The sequence below is a fragment of the Cetorhinus maximus genome, chromosome 11, assembly GCF_964194155.1.
Source record: "Cetorhinus maximus chromosome 11, sCetMax3.hap1.1, whole genome shotgun sequence".
In the NCBI taxonomy this organism is placed as follows: Eukaryota; Metazoa; Chordata; class Chondrichthyes; order Lamniformes; family Cetorhinidae; genus Cetorhinus; species Cetorhinus maximus.
In genome coordinates this window covers 114,708,158-114,735,511 of record NC_135889.1, presented here as the reverse complement: position 1 = coordinate 114,735,511, position 27,354 = coordinate 114,708,158, and the positions used below count along the sequence as shown (strand labels likewise).

The following is a 27,354-nucleotide window of genomic DNA, read 5'->3' as shown; positions in this document are numbered from 1 at the left end:
ATCTCCACCTATCACTGGCCCTCTATCCAGCTCTACTTGACCCACCCCCCCTTAAACCAGCTTACATTTCACCTCTTTTCTATTTTTCCTTAGTTCTGTTGAAGAGTCATACGGACTCGAAACGTTAACTGTGCTCCTCCCCGCAGATGCTGTCAGACCTGCTGAGTTTTTCCAGGTATTTTTATTTTTGTTTTGGATTTCCAGCATCTGCAGTTTTTTGCTTTTATCTTAGTCAGTCAGCTTGTTTAAGCTCTGCAGCAGATTATGTTGGATGCAGCTATTGGGAGTTACCAATGTGCAAAAACTAGATATTGTACAGGGACTGTCTTACTAAATACAGGAGTTCAACAGACACTCCTCTTACTGCGTTGGTGGATAAATGTATTATCCAGGCTGGTCTTGGAGTCACACAAGCCATGGAAGTCCCAACTTTACACTAAGTCAGTTGATCTTAACCAGGCGGGAACACTGCAACTAGCATCACTAATATCTGGCTATGCTGAGAAAGAAAGTGTTGAACAGTCAAAACTCCTCTGCCTGCAATCAAGTGACTGCAACCAGTAAAGGTGGCAGGTTTGGTCATCAGGTGAGGAGAGATTGACTGCAATGTCCTCCACAGTCGCTGACATCACTAGGCTAACCTGTGAGATACCTGATCCAGTTGACCATTGTCGAGTAAGGTCAGGGCTCTTGGAGTCACAGTCCAGGGAAATTTAGCTCCTTCAGAGGGGAGTGGAAAGAGAAGGTGGTTGAAAAGTAAAGCTTCTTGCAAAAAAAATATATATATTTTTTGAAAAAAAGAGACTTGTTGGGAAAAGACATTTTCAGCACACATTAAATAATTTGCAGGACAATGATTATCACTTCAACAAACAGAACATTGTTTAATGAAAACCAAACACTTAATGCAGTATGATTCAGCAGGGCTTTTGTTTTTTTATTCATTCATGGGATGTGGATGTCGCTGGCTAGGCTAGCGTTTATTGCCTTTCCCCAATTGCTCGAGAAGGTGGTGTTGAGTTGCCTCCTTGAACCGCTGCAGTCCATGTGGTGTAGGTACACCCACAGTGCTGTTAGGGAGGGAGTTCCAGGATTTTGACCCAGCGACAGTGAAGTTTGACATACAGATGTCAGGTGTATTGCTAACATTTTAATCTTATTGCTCATGATCAGCATTTCTCATTTTGAAATGTCTCCAAATTAATTGTCTACCATGTCAGCACATCATGAACTGCTTTGCCAATTGTGCCCAGATGCTTGAACCCAACCATCATTGAAATTCTCTTTACTCTTCATTAGGTAAAACATTTTACCCCGATACTGAAAGGGACACCCTACATAGGCACCTCACTTTACAGAAAGCACAATTATAATTGACAGTGGCAGCAGGGTACTGTCACCAGGCAACGTTAACTGTCCAGCTGATAGAGACTTAAGCTAGCTCACTATGGCAACGCATGATGATCATTCTCTCAAAAAAGTTTCATATCCCCAGATGTACATGACAACAGTAAGATCTTTGTAGCTACATCATACAGAATCATTGGAAATAATTCATGTTGCTGCTTTTAAAAGAGAGACTAAATTTTTAGGACATGGGTGTCACTGGCAAGGCCGACATTTGATTGCCCAGCTCTTGTTGCCCTGTAGGGCAGTTAAGAGTTAGTCACATTGGTTGGATTGGAGTTCTGTAGAGGCTAGACCAGATAAGGGTGGCAGATGTCCTTCCCTAAAAATGGCATTGGTGATGGGTTTTTACAACAATCATGTTCACTGTTACTGAGACTAGCTATCTATTTCCAGATTTAAAAATTAATGCGTTTCAAACTATAATCATCAAATTCAAATTCTCAAACTGCCGTGGTAGAATTTGAACTTGCATTCTCTAGATAATTAGTCTAGGTCTCTGTATTACATGCCCAATAACGTTACCACCATTATTTATTGCTGAATTTTCAACCCATCCCTGGAAAAAAAGAGTTTACACAAATGGTTAAGGAAATTGTAAAATCGGCACAAAAACGATATGAGCATGGTGGAATACATTCTTGGATGACTAGGAATTTTGCTTTCAAAAATGATTGTGCCGTTCTGGTGTTTAAAATGTACTAACCCTCCCCAGGAATGGGAGAACTTTTCATATCAACTCAGGAAAGTCACATTTGTTGTTTTGCCTCTTCTTGTGGAGATCAGCAGGATCTTCTGAATGTTCACTTTCCCCCCAACACCAGGCAACCAAGGATTGGACACACAATTCCTCCAACTCACCAGCCCACCCATAACTCGTTGGAGCAGAGAAGACTGAGGGACGACCTGATCGCGGTGTACAAGATTGTGAGGGGCATGGAGAGGCTGGATTGGGAGCAGCGGTTCCCCTTAGTCGAAGGGTCGGTCACGAGCGGACACAAGTTCAAGGTGAGGGGCAGGAGGTTTAGGGGGGAAGATGTGAGGAAAAGCTTTTTTACCCAGAGGGTGGTGACGATCTGGAATGCGCTGCCTGGGAGGGTGGTGGAGGCGGGTTGCCTCACATCCTTTAAAAAGTGCCTGGATGAGCACTTGGCACGTCATAACATTCAAGGCTATGGGCCGGGTGCTGGTAAATGGGATTAGGTAGGTAGATCAGGTGTTTCTCACATGTCGGTGCAGACTTGATGGGCTGAAGGGCCTTTTCTGCACTGTGTGGTTCTGTGAACTTTCTCTCTCCACTTCCTTGCCCCTTCAGGAATTCAATTTTTTGGCTTTATTTCATCTGGGTCTCCATCCTCCAAACACCACTTGCCTGAGTTTTAGACCCTGATGAGGATGAGCGTGGAGGTGTGGAGGAGGGGGGGTTGGGGATGAAAGTTCATGCCACCAGCCGGCACGTGGTTTTCCAGGCTCCATCACACTCTTGGTCATTTTCCCCAGATGCGGGATCGGTGTCAACAGGGCTATCCATCCACACGCAGCAGGTAGCCAATTAATTAAAGGCCTACTGGAATTTTCAAGTCAGCTTGCAGGTCCCCCATGGCATTGGGACCTAGGTCAGCTGCATGAAAGCGGCCTCCCTTGCAGCAGATCAGGAGCCAGTGCTCCAGGCAGTCCTCGAGGCCTACCAGCCTAGAAGGCCTCAGTTGTAGCTGCCCGCCTTCCTGTGTTGTTATCCCTCCAAAATGGTGGCCTGGCAGCTACGGGCATTTCTAAAGTTTTAAAGTTGGAGAGAAGACGCCTCAAAATGGAGGTGCTGTCTTTCTCTCTCTTACCTAAACTGCAGTATGCAGCTCCTCGTGGGGCTGGGGAGCCTCCTATAGACGCTCCAACTTTGAAAGCCCGGCCACCATCTTTGATTAGATGATGCGCACACCCTCTGACCACCAATTGACCAATTCAGGGAAAACCGCTCCCCACACAGTGCAGGGTTGTGGCCCCCCCATTTGACACTGAAGTCAGGGTCTTGATGCAAAGGGCAAAAATCCTGCCTCACATAACAAGGGAGCGATCAGACGAGCACACGCACACACAAAATAAACTTAACTGTCAGTGAAAAAAACTCAACATATACATTGGGTGTGGCAGCAACAGCAAACGCTGCAATGAAACATGGGCCATCAAGCTGCAATGTTTCTTCACCATGTCTCTTTGCTCAGTACTTCTCAAATTTTTTGGTTGAAGAACTGTTTTTCAAATGGATTACTAATCACAAAACCACGCCCCATCTAAATTTTAATACTAGACAACACTTAATATTTAATATGTATAATACCCATAAATATGTAGTATTCAGCACTCAGAACTCCTCCACATGCATTCCCCTTCGAGGAGAGGCAATCAGCCCATTCCAGATTGCATGTGGTGATGACACCCCCTGCTCCCAACTCCCAGCTCACAACAAACACACCTCCAACTGCCACTCATTCACATTATTTCACAGGCAACCTGGAAAGTCTTCATGAAGCACTGCTTGAGAATCATTGTCTTAATACACATCTCAATGCACAGCTTTGTGAATAAACGGGCACCCATAAGCTCCCAACATTATAAGACCATAAGACATAGGAGCAGAAATTAGGCCATTCGGCCCATCGAGTCTGCTCCGCCATTCAATTATGGCTGATAAGTTTCTCAACCCCATTCTCCCGCCTTCTCCCCGTAACCTTTGATCCCCTTACCAATCAAGAACCTATCTATCTCGGTCTTAAATACACTCAATGACCTGGCCTCCACAGCCTTCTGTGGCAATGAATTCCATAGATTCACCACTCTCTGGCTAAAGAAGTTTCTCCTCATCTCTGTTCTAAAAGGCCTTCCCTTTACTCTGAGGCTGTGCCCTCGGGTCCTAGTCTCTCCTACTAATGGAAACATCTTATAAAGCCTCAGCAGCACATCCCTGATTTTATATTCTAGTCCTCTCGAAATAAATGCCAACATTGCATTTGCCTTCCTAACTACCGACTCAACCTGCAAGTTAACCTTAACAGAATCCTGGACTAGGACTCCCAAGTCCCCTTGCACTCCAGATTTCTGAATTCTCTCCCCATTTAGAAAATAGTCTATGCCTCTATTCTTCCTACCAAAGTGCATGACCTCACACTTCCCCACGTTATATTCCATCTGCCACTTCTTTGCCCATTCTCCTAACCTGTCCAAATCCTTCTGCAGCCTCCCGCCTCCTCAATACTACCTGTCCCTCCACCTATCTTTGTATCATCTGCAAACTTATCCAGGATGCCCTCAGTTCCTTTATCTAGATCATTAATTGTATAAAATGAAAAGTTGTGGTCCCAACACTGACCCCTGCAGAACTCCACTAGTCACCGGCCGCCATCCTGAGAAGGACCCCCTTATCCCCACTCTCTGCCTCCTGCCAGACAGCCAATTTTCAATCCATGCTAGTATCTTGCCTCTAACACCATGGGCTCTTAACTTACTGAGCAGCCTCCTGTGCGGCACCTTGTCAAAGGCCTTCTGGAAGTCCAAGTAGATAACATCCATTGGCTCTCCTTTGTCTAACCTACTCATTACCTCCTCAAAGAATTCTAACAGATTTGTCAGACATGACCTCCCCTTGATGAAACCATGCTGACTTTGCCCGATTTTATCATGCAATTCCAAGTATTCTTAAATCTCATCCTTAATTATGGACTCTAAAATCTTAACAACGACCGAGGTCAGGCTAACCGGCCTGTAATTTCCCGTCTTTTGCCTCACTCCCTTCTTAAACAGGGGGGTTACATTAGTGATTTTCCAATCCTCTGGGACCCTCCCTGACTCCAGTGATTCCTGAAAGATCACCACTAACTCCTCCACCATCTCTTCAGCTATCTCCTTCAGAACTTTGGGGTATAATCCATCTGGCCCAGGTGATTTATCCACCTTCAGACCTTTCAGTTTTCCTAGCACCTTCTCCTTGGTAATGGCCACCATACTCACCTCTGCCCCCCGACTCTCTTGAACTTTGGGGATGTTACTCGTGTCTTCCACCGTGAAGACTGACACAAAGTACCTATTCAGTTCCTCCGCCATTTCTTTGTTCCCAACTACTACTTCTCCAGCGTCATTTTCCAGCGGCCCAATGTCCACTTTTGCATCTCTCTTACCCATTATATATCTAAAAAAACTCTTGCAATCTTCTTTTATATTACTGGCTAGTTTACCCTCATATTTAATCTTCTCCCTCCTTATTTCTTTTTTAGTTGTCCTCTGTTGCTCTTTGTAGGCTTCCCAAACCCCTGGTTTCCCACTGCTCTTTGCCGCATTGTATGCTTTCTCTTTAGCTTTTATGCTGTTCCTGACTTCCCTTGTCGGCCATGGTTGCCTCGTCCTCCCTTTAGTATGCTTCTTCTTCCTAGGGATGAATTTTTGCTGTGTCTCCCAAATTACTCCCAGAAACTCCTGCCATTGCTGTTCCACTGTCTTTCCTGCTAGGCTCATCTCCCAGTCAATTCTGGCCAGCTCCTCCCTCATGCCTCTGTGGTTGCCTTTATTCAACTGTAATACCGTTACATCTGATTCCAGCTTTTTCCTCTCAAATTGCAGGGTAAATTCTATCATATTATGGTCACTTCCTCCTAAGGGTTCCTTCACCTTAAGCTCCCTTATCAAATCTGCCTCATTACACATCACTAAATCTAGAATTGCCTGTTCCCTAGTGGGCTCCACCACAAGCTGCTCCAAAAAGCCATCTCGTAGACATTCTACAAATTCCTTTTCTTGGGATCCACTACCAACCTGATTTTCCCAGTCTACCTGCATATTGAAATCCCCCATGATCACTGTAACCTTGCCTTTCTTACACGCCTTTTCTATCTCCTGGTGTATCTTGTGCCCCACATCCTGACTACTGTTCTGAGGCCTGTACATAACTCCCATTATGGTTTTTTTCCCTTTGCGGTTCCTCAACTCTACCCACACAGATTCTACATCATCTGACCCTATGTTATTTCTTGCTATTGATTTAATTTCATTTCTTACTAACAAAGCAACCCCACCCCCTCTGCCAACCTGCCTATCTTTTCGATAGGATGTATATCCTTGGATATTTAGCTCCCAGTCCTGATCCCCCTGCAGCCATGTCTCCGTGATGCCCACCACATCATAGCTGCCAATTTCAATCTGCGCCACAAGCTCTTTTACCTTATTTCGTATACTGCATGCATTCAGATACAACACCTTCAGTCCTGTATTTCCCGTCCCCTTTCTCATTGTCATCCCTTTATCTGATGTGCTTGAAGATAGATTCCTAGCCCTTTCCAAACACTCTGTCCTATTTTGTGTTCTGGAGACTTTAATAGCCTCTCCTGGGCTCTCCTTTCTTTTCAGTTTTTTCATAATTTTCCATGAAGTTGAATCCACCCCCCCACATGCTAACCCCATTAGTCATACTTCTTGGACTTTTACCCTTCCCGCCAACCCCCCCCACCCCCCCCCCCCCCCCCACCCCCCACTTTCTAATTTAAAGTCCTGTTGACCATCCTATTTACCCTTTTCGCTAGAACATTGGTCCCAGATCGGTTCAGGTGGAGACCATCCCACCGGTACAGATCCCTCCTGTTCCAATACTGATGCCAGTGCCCCACGAAATGGAACCCCTTGGGACTAAACAAATGAGGATCTATGGAATAAAGCCATTCATCTGTTATTCTGCACACTTCAATTCAGCTTTTAAACACACCACTTGAAGCAGCTTCTGGTTCACTCCAATTCAAAAGTGACACTGCCGGGTAAAAATCTCCCAGTCTCTTGCCTTGACTTCAGCAACCCCTTGAAGAAATGGTACAGTCAGGCTTTTGCCAATAATGGTCAACTGTGGTAGCGCATGTAACATTCTTGCCTTGGAGTTAGGAGGTCATGGCTTCAGGAGATATTCCAGGGCCTTGAGCACATAACCCAGGCTGACATTCCAGTGCAGTACTGATGGAGTGCAGCACTGTCGGAGATGCCATCTTTCAGAGATGTTGAATCAAGGCCTTGTCAGTTTTCTCTGATGGATGTGAAAAATCCCATGGCATTATTTGAGGAGCAGGGGTGTTCTCTCTGGCATCTTGGCCAGCATCACCAAAACAGATAACTTGTTCATTATTGCATTGTTTTTTTGTGGGACCTAGCCATTTAAGAATTACCTGCTGCAATTCCTACATTACAACAGTGACCACACCAGCATTTTATTGATTTGAGCCAAAGCGGCCGGTAGTGAAGTAGTGCTTGGTCACTCTGATCATCCAATCGTCATGAGGTGAGGCAGGCTTGATGGTCTTTCACTGCCATCAATTTCACATGTTCATACATACACTTGATTTGAAAGAGTCAACATGCTTGTTCGAAAAGGAAACTATATTTGATAAATGTATGTTTCTTGAGGATCTAATTAATAGGGTAAATAAAGGGGGGTCAGCAGATGTAGTGTACTTGGATTTCCAAAAAGCATTTGATAAAGTGCCACTAAAGGTAAGACAATTCAAGATAGGGATTCATGGAGTTGGGGTTATGTATTAGCATGGATAAAGGATTGATTAACTGATCGAAAGCAGAGAGTTGGGTTAAATAGGGCATTTTCAAGTTGGCAGGCTGTTACAAGTAGATTGCCAAAAGGATCAGTGCTGGGGTCTTAGCTATTTACAATCGATATTAATCACTCAAAGAGAATGAGCATAATGCTCCAAATTTTCTAATGATGCAAAACTAGTTGGGGATGTAAGCTGTGAGGAGGACGATTGCAAAAAGATACAGAGGTTAAGTGAATAGGCAATAAGGTGGCAATGGAATATAATGTGAGGAAGTGTGAGGTTATTCTCTTTGGTTGTAATAGAAAAAAACTGAATATTTTTAAAAGGCATGAAACATCCAAATGTTGATGTTCAGAGAGACTTGTGGGTACAGGTATAAGGAACAGAAAGTTAGTATGCCGGTACAGCAAGGGATTGGGGACAAAAATTGTGTGTTGGCCTATTGCAAGGAGATTTGAGTACAAGAATAAGGAAGTCTTATTCCAAGAACTGACAAATGAAGTGCCAGGGCCAACAAGTTTAATGTTTTAGTTCCCCTGTTGTACAGTGCATTGCTTGTTCCATAAACAAATCATACACGTATATGTAAGATCACATTGCTGGCAATATTTTCCCTACTGCATCTTTCCTTTCCTCAGGTACCATGCCTTAAGATGGCATTGGTGGCCACTGACTTCCATTGGATTGGTTCATGATTATGCTTGGGAAAGTACTGCAATGGTTTGCCATTGCCTTCTGTAGTTATGGCTATCCAGGAAACTCTCCCACTCTGACCACCTACCATCAGGCCTATTGGAAGGATTTACAGATTGATAACCAACCTGTTTGGCCACATAATGAATGCACCATCCATGGCCATTCAGTTCAAGTGGGACTTGAACCTGCAGCTTCTGGACCAGAGGTAAGGATGTTAACATGGCACCACAAGTCCTCCCGATCATACCCTTATCTTCTCTGAATCTGAACACAATATACAAAGTATGGCAAGAGACAAATGACCAATTAATGTTGAAGCCATAATTCACAACGCATTTCAGGAGCTTGTGAGATGAGCATTCTCAGTAGCTCTGGGGTTAAAATGCACTTGGGCACAATTTCCATTTTTAGACTAAGAAAAGCTTCAAATTCCAAGATTTAAAATACCCTAATCTAAATGAAATTTTATACATGATCCCATTGCATGTCTTGGAGCAAAAAGCTAAAACTAAATGTTATAGAAATAATTTTGATTGATAGGGATAAATATATAATACTCCAATTCACACATTTTTAATATATTAACTCATGGGATGTAGGCGTTGCTGGCTAGGCCAGCATTTATTGCCCATCCCTATAAATTGTGAAATATGCAGCATTTACATAGGATCTTTAACATAGTAAATGATCCCAAGCTGTTTCACAGGAGCATTATCAAATAAAATTTGAAATCAAGTCACATGGGGAGAAATTAGTGCAAAATGTAAAATACTGAAATAAAAACAGAAAATGCTGTAAATGCTCAATAGGTCTGGCAGCATCTGACAGAGAAACAAGAGCTAACGTTTCAGGCCAGTGACCTTCCATGAAAGCCACTTAACTCGGTTTCTCTCCCCCCCAGATGCTGTCAGGTCTCCTGAATGTTTCCAGCATTTTCTGTTTTTATTATACTGCAGGAAGATACTTGGTCAGGGGTAAGTTTAAATGGTGCTGCTTAAAGGAAGGGCGAGGGCGCGAGCGGATAGGGCGAGGGAGGGAAATCCAGCCTAAGCAGCTAAAGGCACAGCAACCAATGGCGGTGGCGATGAAAATCAGGGATGTCCCAGAGGAGAGAACCGAGGAGCATGAAATCTTAGATGGTCACATGGCTGCAAAACGTCAGAGCGATAGGGAAGGGAGAGGTCACAGAGGAACTTCAAAGGATGAGAATTTTAAATTGAGCCATTGCCAGAATGGGAGCCAATCTCGGTCAGGAAGCACAGGGGTTATTGATGACCAGGACTTTGAACTGGACTTTGTGCAATTTAGGATAAGGGCACCAGAGATTTAGATAAGATCAAGTTTACAGAGGTTGTGAGGTGCATTGTCAGCCAGGAGACTAGAATAATCAAATTCAGAGATAACAAAGGCATGGATGAGAGTTTCAGCAATAAACAAGCTGAGGCAGGGGCGGAGATTGGCAATATTTCAGCGGTGGAAGCAAGCATTCTTAGTGCCACCAAAGGACATTTTGGGCAACCAAACATTGCTACCATGAGGCAAAATTCATTTCAGAGGAAGACACATTGACAATGAAAATAGCAACTTAACTCTAGTTAACCAAAAACATAGCAATTAATTTATTTCTGAATTGCAAAAGTGTTCCCCTCAAACTCAAAGCATATTTGAAATGAACTACTAACCAGAAGGCATGATTACCTGGGGAAGACATCATCTAACTCTAGCAGATTTAGCCTACAGTAAGAAGCACAATGTTAAGAGTAAATGTATCAATAACTGTCAACACAGAGATTTAATTAAAGCAGCTGGAGAGAGGGAGCTGATGAATGCCTTCAGGTGCGCAATGCTGTTCTACAAATGTAAGGAAAAAGCAGATGTCACTCATTTTGCTTTAGCTACGTCTTGACCACATAAACGGGGCATGACATCAATTTCTCCAATTAACTTAACCCCTGTCCTTTGCCTCAGTAATACTTCTGCATTCAGTCCCACTGCAGAGATTTGAGCACATAGTCCAGGCTTGTGCTCCAGTTCAGCACTGGCTGACTGTCACAGAGTCAGAGACATTGGCCAGGACTTTCCAGCCCCATCACAGCGGTGTTTCGCGGGTTCCCTTGAGACTATTGACTTCGGCAGGACCAGAAGATCCCACCAGCAAGGGGTGAGGAGGGGGGGGTGGGGGATGTAGGTGGGGACAGAAAATACTGGCCACTGTATTTTTGGACAGGACATTAAAACAGAGGTCACACCTACCCTCTCAGATAGGCATCTAAGAGGAACAGGGGAGTTCTCCCTATGTCCTGGCCAACATTAATCCCTCTACCAACATCTGCAAAGCAGGTTATCTGGTCAATATAACATCACTGGTTGGGGGATCGTGCTGTGTGTAAATTGGTTGCCATGGCCAGTTTCTGGTGCTCTCACAGGTGGTAAGCTTGGAGGCGGGAAGGGCATTTACTTAGCTGGGAAGGGAGTGTACCGAAATCCCACTGCCTTCCTGCCTCCAACAGAATTAGGTTCTGGGCAGAAAGGCCCTTGGTCAACTTTCTAGCCCCACCTCCCCCCACCCCCCAACCATTGAGGCCCTTAAGTGGCTAATTAATGACCACTTAAGGGCCTCATCCTGCTGCCGCTGGCATTAACCCAGCTGCAGGCGGGTCTGTTGCCAAATGATGTGTACAACAGGTAAAAACTGTCCGGCCAGCTTGTGTCACGTCCGGGGTGTGTGTGGGGAGGGTCCCTCGATCAAAGGCAGTCAGTACCTGATTGAGGGTCTGGACACCGGGAAGGAGGCACCCCTTGAGAGCCACCCGCTGCCCTCGCTCCAGTACCTGTCATTCCAGCAGCTGCCTCAGCCTCCCCAGTGGCGCTGCTGAGCACAAGAACTGCCAGCCTTTGATTGGCGGCAGCTCTCGGTAGGCGAGACTTCCACCCCCGGGCTCTTGGTTTTAAAAGAAGGCTCGCCAATGGCCTTGCCACTGCCTGATTGGTGTGTGGATCACCGGGCCTTCCTAAATAAAGGGGCACAGCAGGTCTCTTGCCAGCTCTCCAGCTGGGCAGGCGAGACTCCCTATGCCTCAACAAGATTCCACTCCACATTTCCTACAATTTAAAAGTACTACATTGCCTGTTAAGGGTGTTGGGACATCCTGAGGTTGTCAAAGGCACTATATAAATGCAAGTCTTTTTTAGTTGGTGGAGCTATATATTTTTTTAATTAATTTGACTATAGCAAGGGATAGGTCATTTTAAACTTATAAATCAGGGATTACGTATAGTACAAAGCTCCCTCAACTTTCCCAACAATGTTCTGTGCTCACATCCGAGTTATACATGCCTCAAAATATTTTAAAGGCTTGTAGCATTGGAGGCTTTGCCGGATTGGCGTTGAGGATCTGTATTTAGCTAATTCTCCTTCCGAAGGTTCATTGTTTTTTATTCAATGAATCACACATGTTCATTGGATGGGGGAAGCTTGATAAACTTGTAGATTCTATTTGATTTCTGTTTTGCTGTCTTTGAAAACATTGCCTGCAATATCAAAAATGCTCCTGAGCCATTTTAGCTTTTGGAAAGTTTTGGATAGTTTTGGAAAATGTTGGACTGTAGTTTTGGGAGTAATCCTGTGCTGTACGATCACATGGTCTGTGTAAACCCAATGTGTTAGCAGCTTGGGGAACCTCTATAGAGGAGAGTACGTCTTCAGTTATGGATTTTGATGCACACGTGTAGTTGCTATTGCTATCTTGTAAATAAAGCCAAATGTTTCCCACTAAGAAAAATTGTTTGAAGATCAATTCTACAACACAAGGCTAAGCCTGAAGAGCCAGTTTGAAAAGCACACAGTCAATTCAGCCAGAAGTTTGTAGGTTCAAGTTCCACGATGAACCCAAGCACCTAGTCGAAGTTCACACTAACAGTGCTGTACTGCAATGTTGAGATGTTGTCTTTTGGATGAAATGTCAAACTGAGGCCCTGTATGTCTGTCCAAGAACATGTAAAATAATCCAGATCAGTACATCAACAGGAGTTTGCCCATTGTTCTGACCACTATTCAGTTCTCAGTCAACGCCAATAAAACAAATCAACTGGTCTTTTATTTGCTCGTGGGACCTTGCAATGTGCAAATTAGCCATCACATTTGCCTACAAAACATTAACATGGAAAGGTAATTAATTGTCTGCTGTTCACTCTGGGACATCCCAAAGATGGGAAAGATGCTGTATAAATATTAGTTTGACTTCTCTTATGCTAACTGATCCATTATTCCAAAGTTCACGTCTCATTTCTTCACAAATTGTCCGTGACTCTTAAGACAACTTTGTAAGGACACATCGGCCCATTTAAAATTTTTATTTCCCCACGTCTTTGTGCACATGAAGTGGAGCCTTGTTGGAGTATCCATCGCACTACTCTTGCTTTTGTGCCAACACACATGGCAAGGGGGAAGCAAGTGTCTCATTGGGTAAGAAATCTACAAAACACATTGACGTCAAGAGCCACAAAGCAATTATTTTGTAGATTCAATGCAGTGCATTATAGTGTACAGTTTAGTGTAATGATCTCAAGACTTTCCCCTAAATTAACCGGCACTACTGAGAGGTGCAGGGCTTTAATTGTGTTCGCTGAATTAAAATTATAATGACTTATTTAGAATAATTACAACCAACAGCCTCACAGGTCATTTAACTCATTTTAGGATCTTGCTATGCATAAAATCACTTGGCATGTTCTCCTGCATGATGGCAATGACCATTTTTTAAAGAATAATTCATTGTGTCAAGTGTTTTGGAATACTTCCGAGACATGTGATAAGTTTCCCTTTATCTCATTCACAGAACCCAAACACTTGCTAGCAATTGGAATCAGAAATTCAGTCTAAACATGATCATAAAATGAATTGTTTTGGATGAGGCTGTTCCCTTCACAATATTTGCATTCACTGCAAAAACTGACATCTCCATTAACAGATTGCATCCTTTACAATTTGAAACCCTGGACCTTAACAAGACCAACAATTAGCCTCTAATTGTGTTAAATATATCACGAGAGATCGGGTAGATGCATATTGTCTTCTAGTGTTCCCTTCCCTGGAGGGTCCAGGAGAAACCACACCACTAACCAAGATAACAGGCTAAATCTATTTAGTTAGATTTTTTTTAAACAAGTAACTAGTACACAGAAGCCAAGTGATGCAGCAAGATACTGAATACCCACAATTATTAAAGGCAGTAAAATTTGTTTCAGTTTATGTGGTCTGAAAATACCTTTTTTTGAGAAACAAATGAGAAAATAAACTAAGAAATGTAAGCTTTCTTTATCTGTAGAGCTGTTGGATATCTGATTGCACATGGAAAGGGTGAATGGAAGTTCACCTACATAGTAGACATCTTCTAACAAGACTGTGGGAGAATTCCACAACACTCCAACCATGCCAAAGGCCTCTGAAGTCGGAGTTGTCAATCATTTATGATTAAAAATATATAATAACAAATTTGTGGCTATTCTCACTGCAGCAGAACAGACAAAGAAGAGACATAATACAGGAGATTAACATTATGAAGCAATCTGATGGGGTTAACCATAAAAAAAATCATTTCTTCTAGTTGGGGTAATCACTGATGATGACTAATTTAAAGTGCTCATGGAGAAGTTTGGAGAGATTTCTTTGCACACAGGGATTGAGAGCAGGGAATGCTTTACCACAGAAAATGAGTAAAACAAAGGTCATTACATTTTTTAAGGGAAATTGGATTAGCATTTGAAGCAGAAACAAAACTATGTATATAAACGGAGAGATCAGGGTACAGGGATGAATTTTAGTTTGATGAAGGGGCATAGACACAACAAGCCTAATGGCCTCTTTAATTGCTTTCAAATTCTCTTGGAAAAAATGCTAATGAGACAGCACTCACGCATTGTCTGGGTCCAAAAACATGTTAAAATGTTAGATAGTATCACCACCGTCAACACCTCTTTGTCCTTTTGTCTATGAAATCTTTTGGCTATCTCCACCTATCACTGGCCCTCTATCCAGCTCTACTTGTCCCACCCCCACACCCCCCCTTAAACCAGTTTATATTTCACCTCTCTTCTATTTTTCCTTAGTTCTGTTGAAGAGTCATACGGACTCGAAACGTTAACTGTGTTCCTCCCCGCAGATGCTGTCAGACCTGCTGAGTTTTTCCAGGTATTTTTATTTTTGTTTTAGAAACTTCTTTATCTAGACTATGGTTGAACTGTGGAACTCGCTGCAAAAGGGAGTGGTTGAAGTGAATAGTATAAATGGATTTAAAGGGGCAGGGGGACTAGGTAAGCACGAGTCAGAAGGGGATTGAGGGTTATGCACAGGGTTAGACAATAGAAGGGTGGCAGGACACTCGAGTAGAACATAAACACCAGACTGGTTGGGCTGAATGGCCTGTTTCTGTGCTGTATATCCTATGCAATGTAATCCAATGTTCTGACTAATTTCCATATCAACCAACCTGGCTCCATTGGCAATTTGTTGCCTTCATTTTGATAGCTGTTGAGGAAAGAGCTTCCATTTTGACTCTAGCTATTAATAACTGTATAAAATAAAATTTTTAAAATACAGAAACGTTTAAATGCCCTCACATTGTAAGTGTTTATATTTGCAATCCATGACAGGTGTGCTCCATGCATCCAATGGCACTTGCAGCGCATTGGGTAACTCACTGGTGTTTAGTCACACCACAAATAGTTGCCATAGATGCACAATACTCGCCCTGTGTCCAGAGTATTTTCTCTATGATCCTTTAGTAGATTGTACAAAGTATTTTGTAATAATTTACCAGAGAAGTCCATTTAAGCAAACCAACGCAGGGTTAAACGTTACCAGGTTCATCTCCCCTGGGCAGGGGTTCAAAATGTTGCTGAGTGGATGTGCATTTAAAGCATGCTGACCTCCTTGCCAGTTCTCTGATCTGCATTCCCATCAGCTAAGGTTGTGTTTGCACTCAGGCTTTGCAAACATTAGCCTTAACCATTGGATTTCCACAGAAAATCAGGACAACACAATTGGTCCTTGGAGTACGTTAGTCGTGCTGTACTTAAAAAGTAGTGGGAGCTAACGTTTGAAGCTGCACTTGGCGAAACAAGTGTGTCACTGCAGGTGTGATTGTGTGGCACAACATGGTGACGCTTTAATAAAGTGTGCATAACACATGTAGAAAAAATTATTGAGTTCCAAGTAACATTCCCTCTGAGCAAGCCAGGTGTGTGGCAGCACTCCAGAATATACTGCGCAGTGCAAATTGGCACACAAGCAATGTTCTCTTTAAGATGCACACATGTGTGTCTATGCAGCAATCTTTAAGCGACCACACATTGCAACAAACAGGCTGTGCACAAAGGAGAAAAATTGGAAGGAACTTTGATTTTAAATAAGCTCAAGCAGGAGTCAGATGGCGATGGGGAGGAGTGTATTAGGCGAAGCTGACAGGAGGCCATTTGGCCCATCATACCAATTCTGGCTCTTCAAAAAAAAAACTATCCAATTACTTTCATCTCCCGGCTTGTTCCCCATCGCCCTGCAAATGTTTCCCCTTCAAACATATACCCAAATTCCTTTTTTTAAAACTACAAGCGACTCTCTTCCCAACACCCTTTCAGACAATGCATTTCTGATCATCATAACTTGCTGCATGAAAAAAAAAATCAACTCCCCTGCTACTTCAACTAATTACCTCAAATCTGTGTCCTGTGATACCAACCCTACTGCTTGTGAAAACAGTTTCCCCCTACTCTACCAAAAGACTTCATAATTTTAAACATCTCTATTAAATTTCCCCTTAACCTTCTCCGCCCTGGCCAACAACCCTAGCTTCTCTGGTCTCTCCAGATATCTAAAGTCCCTCATCCCTGGTAGCATTCTGGTAAATCTCCTCTGCCCCCTCCCCAAGGTCTTGACATCCTTCGCAAAGTGTGGTGCTCAGTATTAAGCATAATACTCCAGCTCTGGCCTAACCAGTGACTTATTAAAAAAAAAACTCAGTGTTCTTCCTTGCTTTTGTACTTTATGCCTCTTTCTTTAGCCATCTGTCAAAAAAGGGATGTTCGGCTTACCACAACATAACACGTTGAGTTTGAAGCTTTAAAATTGAAAAAGCCAAGGTTTGCCTTTGAAAATGTCAATACCTCATTGTGAGATCCCCAACATTGACACTCAAGAAGCTTGATGCCTTTCAAAACAATGCAGCCCCCTTGATCAGCACCCCATTCACCAGCTTAAAGATTCACTTCCTCAACCACCAGCACAGTGGTCAAATTCCTGGAATTCCCATCCTGACAGCACTGTGGGTGTACCTACACCAGATGGACTGCAGTGGTTTAAAAAGAAAAGGCAGCTCACAAGCACCATACGGGCAATAAATGCTGGCCTTGCCAACGATGGTCCCTACTTGGGAACAAATAAAAAACAATTGAAATATAACTTCCGATAGACCTCAGACCAATTTGTCTCATAAGTCAACGGGAAACCAAAAGTTTTCTTTAAGACCAGAAGATAAAATTAATCCTAAACATCTTTGGCAGGTAGGGAAGCATAATGATTATGTTACTGGGGTGCCCAGGATAATTAATTTAGAAAGAATCTCCTTATATGACACATAATGGCCAGATTTGGTGGTCCGTGATAGTCATTGCACTTACCCACAGACTTTCCATGGATTCTGGCACTAGAATTTGTAGCAATTGGAAAGCTATTCCCAATAGGGGAGGTGGTGGCATAGTGGTAATATCACTGGTCTAGTGATTTGGAAGCCCAAGCTATTGCATGGGGGACAAGGGTTCAAATCCCCTCAGAATTTGAATTCAATTAATAAATTTGGAATATAAGTAACAATGACCATGATAACTATCCTAGATTGCTGTAAAAACCCACCTGGTTCATTAATGTCCTTCAGGAAAGGAAATTTGCAATTGTTACCTGGTCTGGCACATGTGTGATGCCAGACTCAATGTAGTTGACTCTTAACTGCCCCCTGAACTGGCCTAGCAGGGCAATTAGGGGTGGCACCAAATGCTGGCTTTGCCAGTGATGCCCACATCTCTATGAGAGTATAAAGAAACATTTTGGTTCATCAAGGACCTCTGAACAGGCCATTGAGCTGCATATATTTTTCACCAGACTGAATAATCCTTACTGCATCATGAACCAGGAAATACAAGTTAGAATATTGAATTCAATGCTACATCATGCACAGGAAAAGCAACAGAGAGGGAAAGAAAGATGAGAGTATGAGAGAGTTTTTCCCTTAGCTGGGAACCTAGAACATGGGCTCACAGCCTCAGATTAAGTTGTTGATCATTTAGGACTGAGGGGAAGGAGAAATCTCTTCATCAAGAATCTTTTCATATTGAAGAGTAAGAGGCGACTTGATTAAAACATAGGAGATACTGAGGGGTCTTGACAGGGTGTAAGTGGAAAGAATGTTTCCCTTCAAGAGAGAATCAGGAGCTAGGGGGACACTATTTAAAAATATGAGGTAGCTCATTTAAGAGAGAGATGAGGAGAATTTTTTTCACTCAGAGGGTTGAGAGTCTTTGGAACTTTCTTCCTCAAAAGGCAGCAGAAGCAAAGTCTTAATATTTTTAAGGCAGGATTCTCGATAAGCAAGGGTCTGAAAGGTTATCGGGGGTAGGTGGGAATGTGGAGTTGAGGTTACAATCAGATCAGCCATGATCTTATTGAACGGGAGCAGGCTCGAGGGGCCAAGTGGCCTACTCCTATGTCTTGTTCATACGTTCATATTGTACAACTTGAGCACAAGACACTTCAAATTTTCAAACGCTCAATGGGAGACAAATTTTTGGATTTCCCTACCTTTGAGAGCTATAGATACTTAGTCAGTGAGTATATTCAAGGCAGAGATTGATGGACTTTTGGGCAGTAAGGAAATTAAGGGACATGGAATATTGTAGAAGCATGAAGTTGAGGTGGAAAATCAGCCATGATCATGTTAAATGGTGGAGCAGGCTTGAAGGGGCAAATGCCCTACTCCAGCTCCTATTTCTTATGTTCTAATAAGAGACAGAAGGAAAAAGTGCAGATTTTATTTTTTTTAAATCACTGACAATACTTAAGGTCCTTAAGAATGAGAATCTACACTTGCAACAGTTAATTTTCAATGCCAGAGTGGTTGTTTATTAGTAATTTAAGACTAATGCCACCATTAAAATTTACTTATACTGGAATGGCCAAGTCCTAACTTTTTCTGATGAGCTTAGTGGATATTTATTGTTTAAGTATTGTAGACTTTATGCCTTCCCATGTGTTTCAATGCAGATTCACTCAATGAGGCACCAGTGTAATGAGGATTTGGAGCAGGACAACTCTCGACAGCAACTTCCTGATTTCCGGGTGTATTTTTTTAAAAATTCATTCACACGTGATGTGAGCGTCGCTGGCTGGGCCAGCATTTATTGCCCATAACCAATTGCCCTTGAGAAGGTGGTGGTGAGCTGCCTTCTTGAACCGCTGCAGTGCCGTTGCGGGAAGTTGCTGTTTGATTTATACTTTAATAACAGCGAATGCTGCATTATTCTTAACAGAAAATTAGGGTGAACATGTTTTCACCAGCAATGACATTGATATCGACAGCAAAAACAGAATTACCTGTTAAAATGGCAAGCAACAGGGAGGTTTGGGTCTTTCTTGCGGACAGACCGCAGGTGTTCCGCAAAACGGTCGCCCAGTTTGCGTTTGGTCTCTCCAATATTTCCAGTTCCCTGGCCCCAACCGCTTCCTCTTCACCATGGATGTCCAATCCCTCTACACCTCCATCCCCCACCAGGATGGTCTGAGGGCCCTTAGCTTCTTCCTTGAACAGAGGCCCCAACAATCCCCATCCACCACTACTCTCCTCCGTCTGGCTGAACTTGTTCTCACACTGAACAATTTCTCCTTTAACTCCTCTCACTTCCTCCAAATAAAAGGTGTGGCTATGGGTACCCGCATGGGCCCCAGCTATGCCTGTCTCTTTATGGGGTATGTGGAACATTCCTTGTTCCAGTCCTACTCCGGCCCCCTCCCACAACTCTTTCTCCGGTACATCGATGATTACTTCGGTGCTGCTTCATGCTCTCGTCGGGACCTGGAAAAATTTATTAATTTTGCTTCCAATCTCCACCCCTCCATCATCTTCACATGGTCCATCTCTGACACTTCTCTTCCCTTCCTTGACCTCTCTGTCTCAATTTCTGATGATAGACTGTCCACCAATATCCATTACAAGCCTACCGACTCCCACAGCTACCTCGACTACAGCTCCTCACGCCCCGCTTCTTGTAAAGACTCCATCCCATTCTCTCAGTTCCTTCGCCTCCGTCGCATCTGTTCTGATGACGCTACCTTCAAAAACAGCTCCTCTGACATGTCCTCCTTCTTCCTTAACCGAGGTTTTCCATCCACGGTCGTTGACAGGGCCCTCAACCGTGTCCGGCCCATATCCCGCGCATCCTCCCTCACGCCTTCTCCTCCTTCCCAGAAACATGATAAGGTCCCCCTTGTCCTCACTTATCACCCCACCAGCCTCCGCATTCAAAGGATCATCCTCTGCCATTTCCGCCAACTCCAGCATGATGCCACCACCAAACACATCTTCCCTTCACCCCCCCCTGACGGTATTCCGTAGGGATCGTTCCCTCCGGGACACCCTGGTCCACTCCTCCATCACCCCCTACTCCTCAACCCCCACTTATGGCACCTCCCCATGCCCACGCAGAAGATGCAACACCTGCCCCTTCACTTCCTCTCTCCTCACCGTCCAAGGGCCCAAACACTCCTTTCAAGTGAAGCAGCATTTCACTTGCATTTCCCCTAACTTAGTCTACTGCATTCGTTGCTCCCAATGCGGTCTCCTCTACATTGGAGAGACCAAACGCAAACTGGGCGACCGTTTTGCGGAACACCTGCGGTCTGTCCGCAAGAAAGACCCAAACCTCCCTGTCGCTTGCCATTTTAACAGGTAATTCTGTTTTTGCTGTCGATATCAATGTCATTGCTGGTGAAAACATGTTCACCCTAATTTTCTGTTAAGAATAATGCAGCATTCTCTGTTATTAACACTCCACCCTGTTCTCTTGCCCACATGTCTGTCCTTGGCTTGCTGCATTGTTCCAGTGAAGCCCAACGCAAACTGGAGGAACAGCACCTCATCTTCCGACTAGGCACTTTACAGCCTTCTGGGCTGAATATTGAATTCAACAACTTTAGATCTTAAACTCCCCCTCCCCCCATCCCCACCCCATTTCTTTCCCCCACCCCCCCCTTTTTTTTTCAATAATTTATATAGATTCTTCTTTCCCCACCTATTTCCATTATTTTTAAATCTAAACTAAAACCTTGTTAGTCTTTCCACCCCACCCCCACTAGAGCTGTACTTTGAATATCCTGTTTTCCATTCTTAATTAGCACTTTTCTCAGACAAATGTCACCACCTTCGACACCTCTTTGACCCTTTTGTCTGTGACATCTTTTGATTATCTGCTCATCTCCACAATCACCACACCCTCAATGTGTCTCTCCACCCCCCCCCCCACCCCCCCCCCACCCACCTTAAACCAATTTATATTTCTCCCTTCTTCTAACTATGCTTCAGTTCTGCCGAAGGGCCATGAAGGCTCGAAACGTTAACTGATTTCTTCTCCGCCGATGCTGCCAGACCTGCTGACTTTTTCCAGGTAATTCTGTTTTTGTTTTGGATTTCCAGCATCCGCAGTAGCTTTTAGCTCTTTGTTTTTATCTTTGATATCGACAGCATTTGGTAGCAATGCAGAACTTCAGAGTATATCTGGGTTTTTAAGTGGGATCACAAAAAAAGCACCTTGGGACACTGGATACGTGCAAGCAGTTGTCTCTGATAGCACTTGAAAATACTGAGGGAATAGTGCATTGTCTGGAATGTCAGCCTTGGTTACGCATTTAAGCAATTCTTGAAGCAAAGCCGAAATCCACAACCAGTTGACCCAGAAGTGCAAGCATCACTAACAGAGCAAAACTGATAAGGTGCTTTCACGAGAAGGGGGTGCATGGAGGAACAGTACTCCATTTACACTAGTGTTGCCTTTAGGGAAAGCCGCAGCAACATAGCTGGGGTAAATGCCCCTCGAGATTTTGCGTGGTGGTTTCATCCCTGCCTCCAAGGATAGATCACTACAAGTGATCAAAATAAATGGTTGCTATGGTTGTCATTAAATAAAAGTCATCATTTCAATCTGGCCGTGCAGTGGCAGAGTTCCCCATCTATCCACACGGGGCAGTAATGCTTTGCTATAGATTTCTTTCGCCCCCACGCCCCCCCCCTCGTCCAGAGTAAAACTGCAAAGTTGCGAACACGGCTGTTGTTTTGGGTGATCCATTGCTGTCTCCGGGACTTCAGTTCCAAACAACAATGTACGAAACAGGGCAAACTGATAGCAGAAATCCATCTTAACCCACAGCTGCTTCTGCAGAATAAATTGGCTGCAGGTGAAGCTAAAAGCCTTAGGCGAACAAATATTTTGTGTGTCTCTCTTCTGAATATTAAACACCGCAGGTCTCAAACACAATATTAATGGCATATCTAAGCAGTCTAAATGTGTCTACATTAGAATTGTAACACTGGAGCAGGTTGTTGTTGGCAACAACAGTTCATTTTTTGGAGTTTATCCTCCACATGAGAGTAGCCCACATCCCATGAATCCACCCCGTTCCCATAATGGGGATGCTCTTTTCCTTTGACCACCTTTCTCACCTATTCTCACATGTTGACATGGGCATGGCTTCAACCCTGAGCTCCTGTATTACACCCTACGGCTTCAGCTGAAGAAAATTCTCCAGCTCTCTGGCCTAAATCTCCAGCACCAAAGCCCTAGTTTTAAATGTGGATGAGAGACTGAGTGTGGGGTCAACAGACTGTGTGGCACATTCCCCTCCCATCTCTGTAACATCATTCAGCCCTACAACTCTCAGGTCTCTGTGCTCCTCCAATTCTGGAACTTCTCATTTTCTTTGCTCCTCTTTGGGCCACAAGCTCTGTAATTCTCTCCTTAAATCTCTCCTCCTCTCTCTCTCTTCCTTTAATATGCTCCTTAAAATCCACCTCTCTGACCAAGCTGGTTGGTTACCTATCCTAACATCTCCTCATTTGTCTTGGTCTCAAGCTTTTTTGATGATACTTCCATGAAGATTTTACCAACTTACTAATATAAATGCCAGCTGTTGTATTTGGTTATGGCATGGAGCTATTTAAACACCGGCCCTCATAAATACACCAGATCTGACTCCCAGTCAAACTCAATATTAATAAAGCCAGGTCGGCAGATGAGTGAGTGAGTGTGAGGCAGGAAGCTGGGCAAGGCATCCACAAGAGTGATTCCTGGCAATCAAGCAATTTGTGGTGGGTGTGGAGCGAGTGTGTGCACTGGAGCCTAGATCATCTTGCAGAGTCAATAGAAGACCTCCCACTCTTCCTGACCTAGAAAAGAAAACCTCTCTTTTTGGTCTACTTTTGGATCCACTCTGAGCTTCCCTGGCAATGACAGCATCAGGTGCAGACCTCCCAGCAGAATAGCTCTGGGTTTTGATCAGACCCTTTGAATGGCAACTAAGACCATGGTCAGAATTTTATGACCCGGGGGTGGGCGCATGCCCAACCCGAACGGGCGTAATATTGTGCAAGATGACGTCGGGCGAGTGTCCCGACATCATCGCGCACTGGTGTGATATTTCGCTCGATAGATGTGCGCAAAAGTCAGAAGAGCGCCTGCCGACAATCAAGCAGGCAATTAAGCTCATTAACGGCCCAATTGTAAGTGATTTTTCGTGCCCCCCTCCGCCACAAATCGGTCAGGCAGGCTTTACATTCTTGACGAAACCTCATCCCAAGGGTGGGGTGAAATCTCCCGTTAGGATTTAAGATAAAAAGAGATATCTGGGGATTTTTTTTTAATGAAGTCTGCTTTCAGGTGCTTAATTGTCCTGCAGGGACATTTCCTGCAGCATTTTTGTGCTTTCTTTTATTATCTGGAGGTCTGCAGCTCCCTGAGGCATCTGTCTGCCTTCAGGGAGCTCAGTGCAAGTACTCACCAGCACCCGCGTTGATGTCGGTGCCCACCCTCTTACCACCCCCCAACCGGCAGTGCTGAGCCTTTCTCAGGGCGTGTTTCATGCTGGCTGGCCGTTAATTGGCCAGCCAGCATGAAATCGCAGGTGGGGGTTGGTTTCCTATCTGCTCCCAGGCCCGTCGATCATGCGCGTCCGACAAACGCACAATTACAAGCCCATTACTTGCCTGGTTGAGGGCCTTGCAGGCTGACCACTGTGTGCTTGTTAAAAATGACGCTTGGTTCAGACTCAAGAGTTGCTCACTATTTATATTTTAAGCCGTTGATCCATGTCCTGTTCTTTCTGGTAACGTGGGGATAAAATCAGCACTTTCATCTTCTCTGACACCACCCCCCTCACTCATTCCTAGGGCTCCTGGAAACAAGCCATTCCTCACTTTGAACACCTCCATCACAACCTCCGCTAACTGTGAGACTTCTCACGTCACTCCTAGCCCTCACCATTCCCTTCTAGTTATCTTTCTACCCTCAAAAACATCTTGAAAGAAAGATGGGTTTTGGGGTGTCTCTTCCCTCCCCAGCTAAGGCTGGGATTTTCCAGCCCCACCAGCGGTGAGACCGGAAACACCCGCCAAAAGTCAACGGGCGTTTGACTGTCTCTCCAAATTTTTCAACCAGCCTGTGATGGGTCCCGCTGAAAATCCTGGCTCAAATGTTTGCTTCTTAACCTCCGCCTCACTCAAATAGAACCACTCGCCAAGATTTGCTTGATATGAGCAGCACCCTATATGAATATATTACAATATAAATGAATGGCTTGCCAACACCATGAGGGAAAAGCTTGCGAAGAATATTCTATTAGTAATAAACAAGGATTTCTTCCATTTTACAATAAGCCATGCAGCCCAAATCTGCTATATTTGCTGTGGCTAATAACATTCCACAAATCTGGACTATCCCACCATCGTGAGATATTGTGACACACTTTATTTGGAATCCAGGGCTTTATTAATAATGGAATGGAGTACAAAAGCCAGGATGTTATGTTAAACCTTTCCAAAACACTACATTGACCCCAGCCTGAGGAGGGATTTTAGAAAGGATATGAAAGTTCTGGAGAGGGTAGCGAAGAGGTTTCCTGGAATGGTTCCAAGAATTAGGTTACGTGGTTAGAGAAGCTGGGGTTGTTCTCTTCAGAGCGGAGACGGTTGAGAGGAGATTTGATTGAGGTTTTTGAAATCGTGAGGGGTCTGGACAGAGCAGATCGAGAGAAACTGTGCCCCTTGGTGCAAGGGTGAAGAACCAGATGTTACTGATTTAAGGGGATTTGGCAAAAGAGCCAGCGGCGACATGAGGAAAAACATTTTTACGCAATTAGTGCTCAGCATTGTTGGCATGCTCTTCCTGATAGGGCGCTGGGAACAGGTTCAATAGTAGCCGTTCAGAGGATATTGGAGAAAATTGCAGTGATATGGCAGAAAGAGCCAGGCAGTGAATCCTTCTTCAAAAGGACCGACTCAGACTTAATGGCCTCCTTCTGCCCTGTACTATTTTATGATTTGAAATATATGGAAAAATTATACTGTTAAACAATCTGGACAGAAAAGAACGTTTAGCTGATATACAAACAGAAACTACCATTGCAACGATCATCCCGTCATGGGGAGGGGGCCGGCTGCTGTCTATTGATAAGGGGTCAAGGGAACCGGTGCACAAGAATGATATTAATACCCCACTGAGAGAAATGAAGCTTTCAGTATCATGAACCAGAGCCATAAATTCAAGGAATCAAAACACAATAGGACAGGCCAAAGCACTAAAAACTCCACTGCAAACTTAATAGTTGTGACAACTACCCGTTGTGCATTTAATACAAAAAGCCGTGTAGTCCCAGCTACCAAACCTATAGACAGAAAGTGCCCTCGTGAAACCTGTTTAAAACAGACTGATCTTCTCGGCTGCTGACGCTACAAGGAAGAACTCAATTTATATTTGTAACCTGACACACAACATACCAAAAGGTTAACTAAAAACCACCAGTGCTCGGTGCTGCCGTGAGTATTTTATGAAGTGGAGAGACTTGTCATGAAGGAGCTAAACAAACTCCCCTAGCTGCTCTGTAGAAAGCTCGATGTACAACAACTGTGTGGGGAGCCCACATGCTTCATAAGAATGATGTGGGGAGATTCATAAAATAAATTTTTTTTAAAAAAAACTCACCGCTAGATACTGCCACGCAAAGTCTTGGTTCCTTCCCCTGAAGGAGGAGGAAATAAATCCCACAAGTTGTTCTTCTCCTGTGAATTGTTCTTTAAAGAGACCTTCCTACCGGATAAAAGGGTGAAAAGGAAAAGAGCTGTCTTTGAACCTGACTGCAGGCTCCTCTGAGCTCAAAAGCTGGGAGGGCCTGCGCTCTGTCACTTGAGAGTTCCTGTTGCACTATTTGCTGTGAGTTTTTGAGACCGGTGCCAACTGTTGACTCAAACCCCTCCCAATGCAAATTAGAAACAGCTGCTTTCTGATCGCCTTGGGGCTGCTTTGTGACAAGAGGCCAGTTTGATTCTGGTGGGAGCTTGGCGCTGTTCCAACATGGTCCAGCCTTATTAGGAGCTGTGTGGTTAAAGTAGGGGCGCAAGCCCTGCTTCCCCTTTTGAACTGGTGTAAAAACGAGCCAGATCGTGCAGTGTGCAGCTCAGCTCCTTTACACATTCATTTTCTGCCCATGATAATGAACCTCGGTGACCTTCATTAATGCTGCGACTAAATCTTTATTCCCATGTGATATCTGTACCTCATCCCATCATAAGATCCCATCTCTAAAATACAGGAAAGTCTGATTGTGGACCCAGAAACAAAGGGGCACTGGTTTATTAAAAAGCATTAGGCAAACATTCTGATGTTTTGTTTGGATGCAAGTGACTAACATAAGCTATACAGGATCACAGCACTGAGACGCACATCCAAAAAAGATTTTTTTTTTCATTAAGGGCACATTCACACTGATTTAATTCAGATTCTGGAGCTTCTGTCATCTCTGGTGTTAACTTCAGCGTCTATATTACATTTAGTTTTAACAGACCAGCAGTAGGCTCATAATCAGAGAAAAGTTGCATTGCCAGTTTAAGACTTAACACCTTAACTGCTGAATTCTTGGAATCTGAATTAAGATCTCGATTTAATAAGGTGGGGTACACACTGCGTGTTTAAATAACATAGACAATAAGATCAGGAGTAGGCCATCAAAATGACCAGAGGATATCCCAAAGCACTTTACAGCTAGTGAAGCACTTTTGGAGTATAATCACTGTTACAATGTAGGAGGAACAGCCACCAATTTGTGCATAGCAAGCTCCCACAAAATGCAACATGATAACGGCCAGATAATCTGTTTTATGGTGTTGATTGAGGGAGAAATATTGGTCAGGACATCAGGGAAAACTCCCCTGCTCTTCTTCTAAACAATACCAATTGATCTTTTGTATCGCCCTGAAAGACAGGGCCTCAATCTAACATCTCAGCCGAAAGGCAGCACGTCTGACAGTACAACATCCCCTCAGTACTGCACTTGGAGCATCAGCCTTGATTTTTATACTCAAGTGTCTGGAGT

General features: G+C 43.9%; 1 protein-coding gene and 1 long non-coding RNA gene across 2 annotated transcripts in view; one reads left to right on the top strand and one right to left on the bottom strand.

Moving 5' to 3' along the window:
- Positions 1-26,165, bottom strand: part of gypc (glycophorin C (Gerbich blood group)) — a 92,401-nt gene extending 66,236 nt beyond the window's left edge. The window contains exon 1 of the mRNA XM_078552605.1: positions 25,968-26,165. The gene's annotated coding sequence lies outside the window, so the exon portion shown is untranslated. The remainder of the gene's footprint in view (positions 1-25,967) is intronic.
- Positions 470-19,297, top strand: LOC144686838 (uncharacterized). The gene is made up of 3 exons (XR_013578009.1): positions 470-586; positions 2,232-2,415; positions 18,988-19,297. It is a non-coding gene; the product is annotated as an uncharacterized LOC144686838 (long non-coding RNA).
- Positions 26,166-27,354: the final 1,189 nt, after the last annotated feature.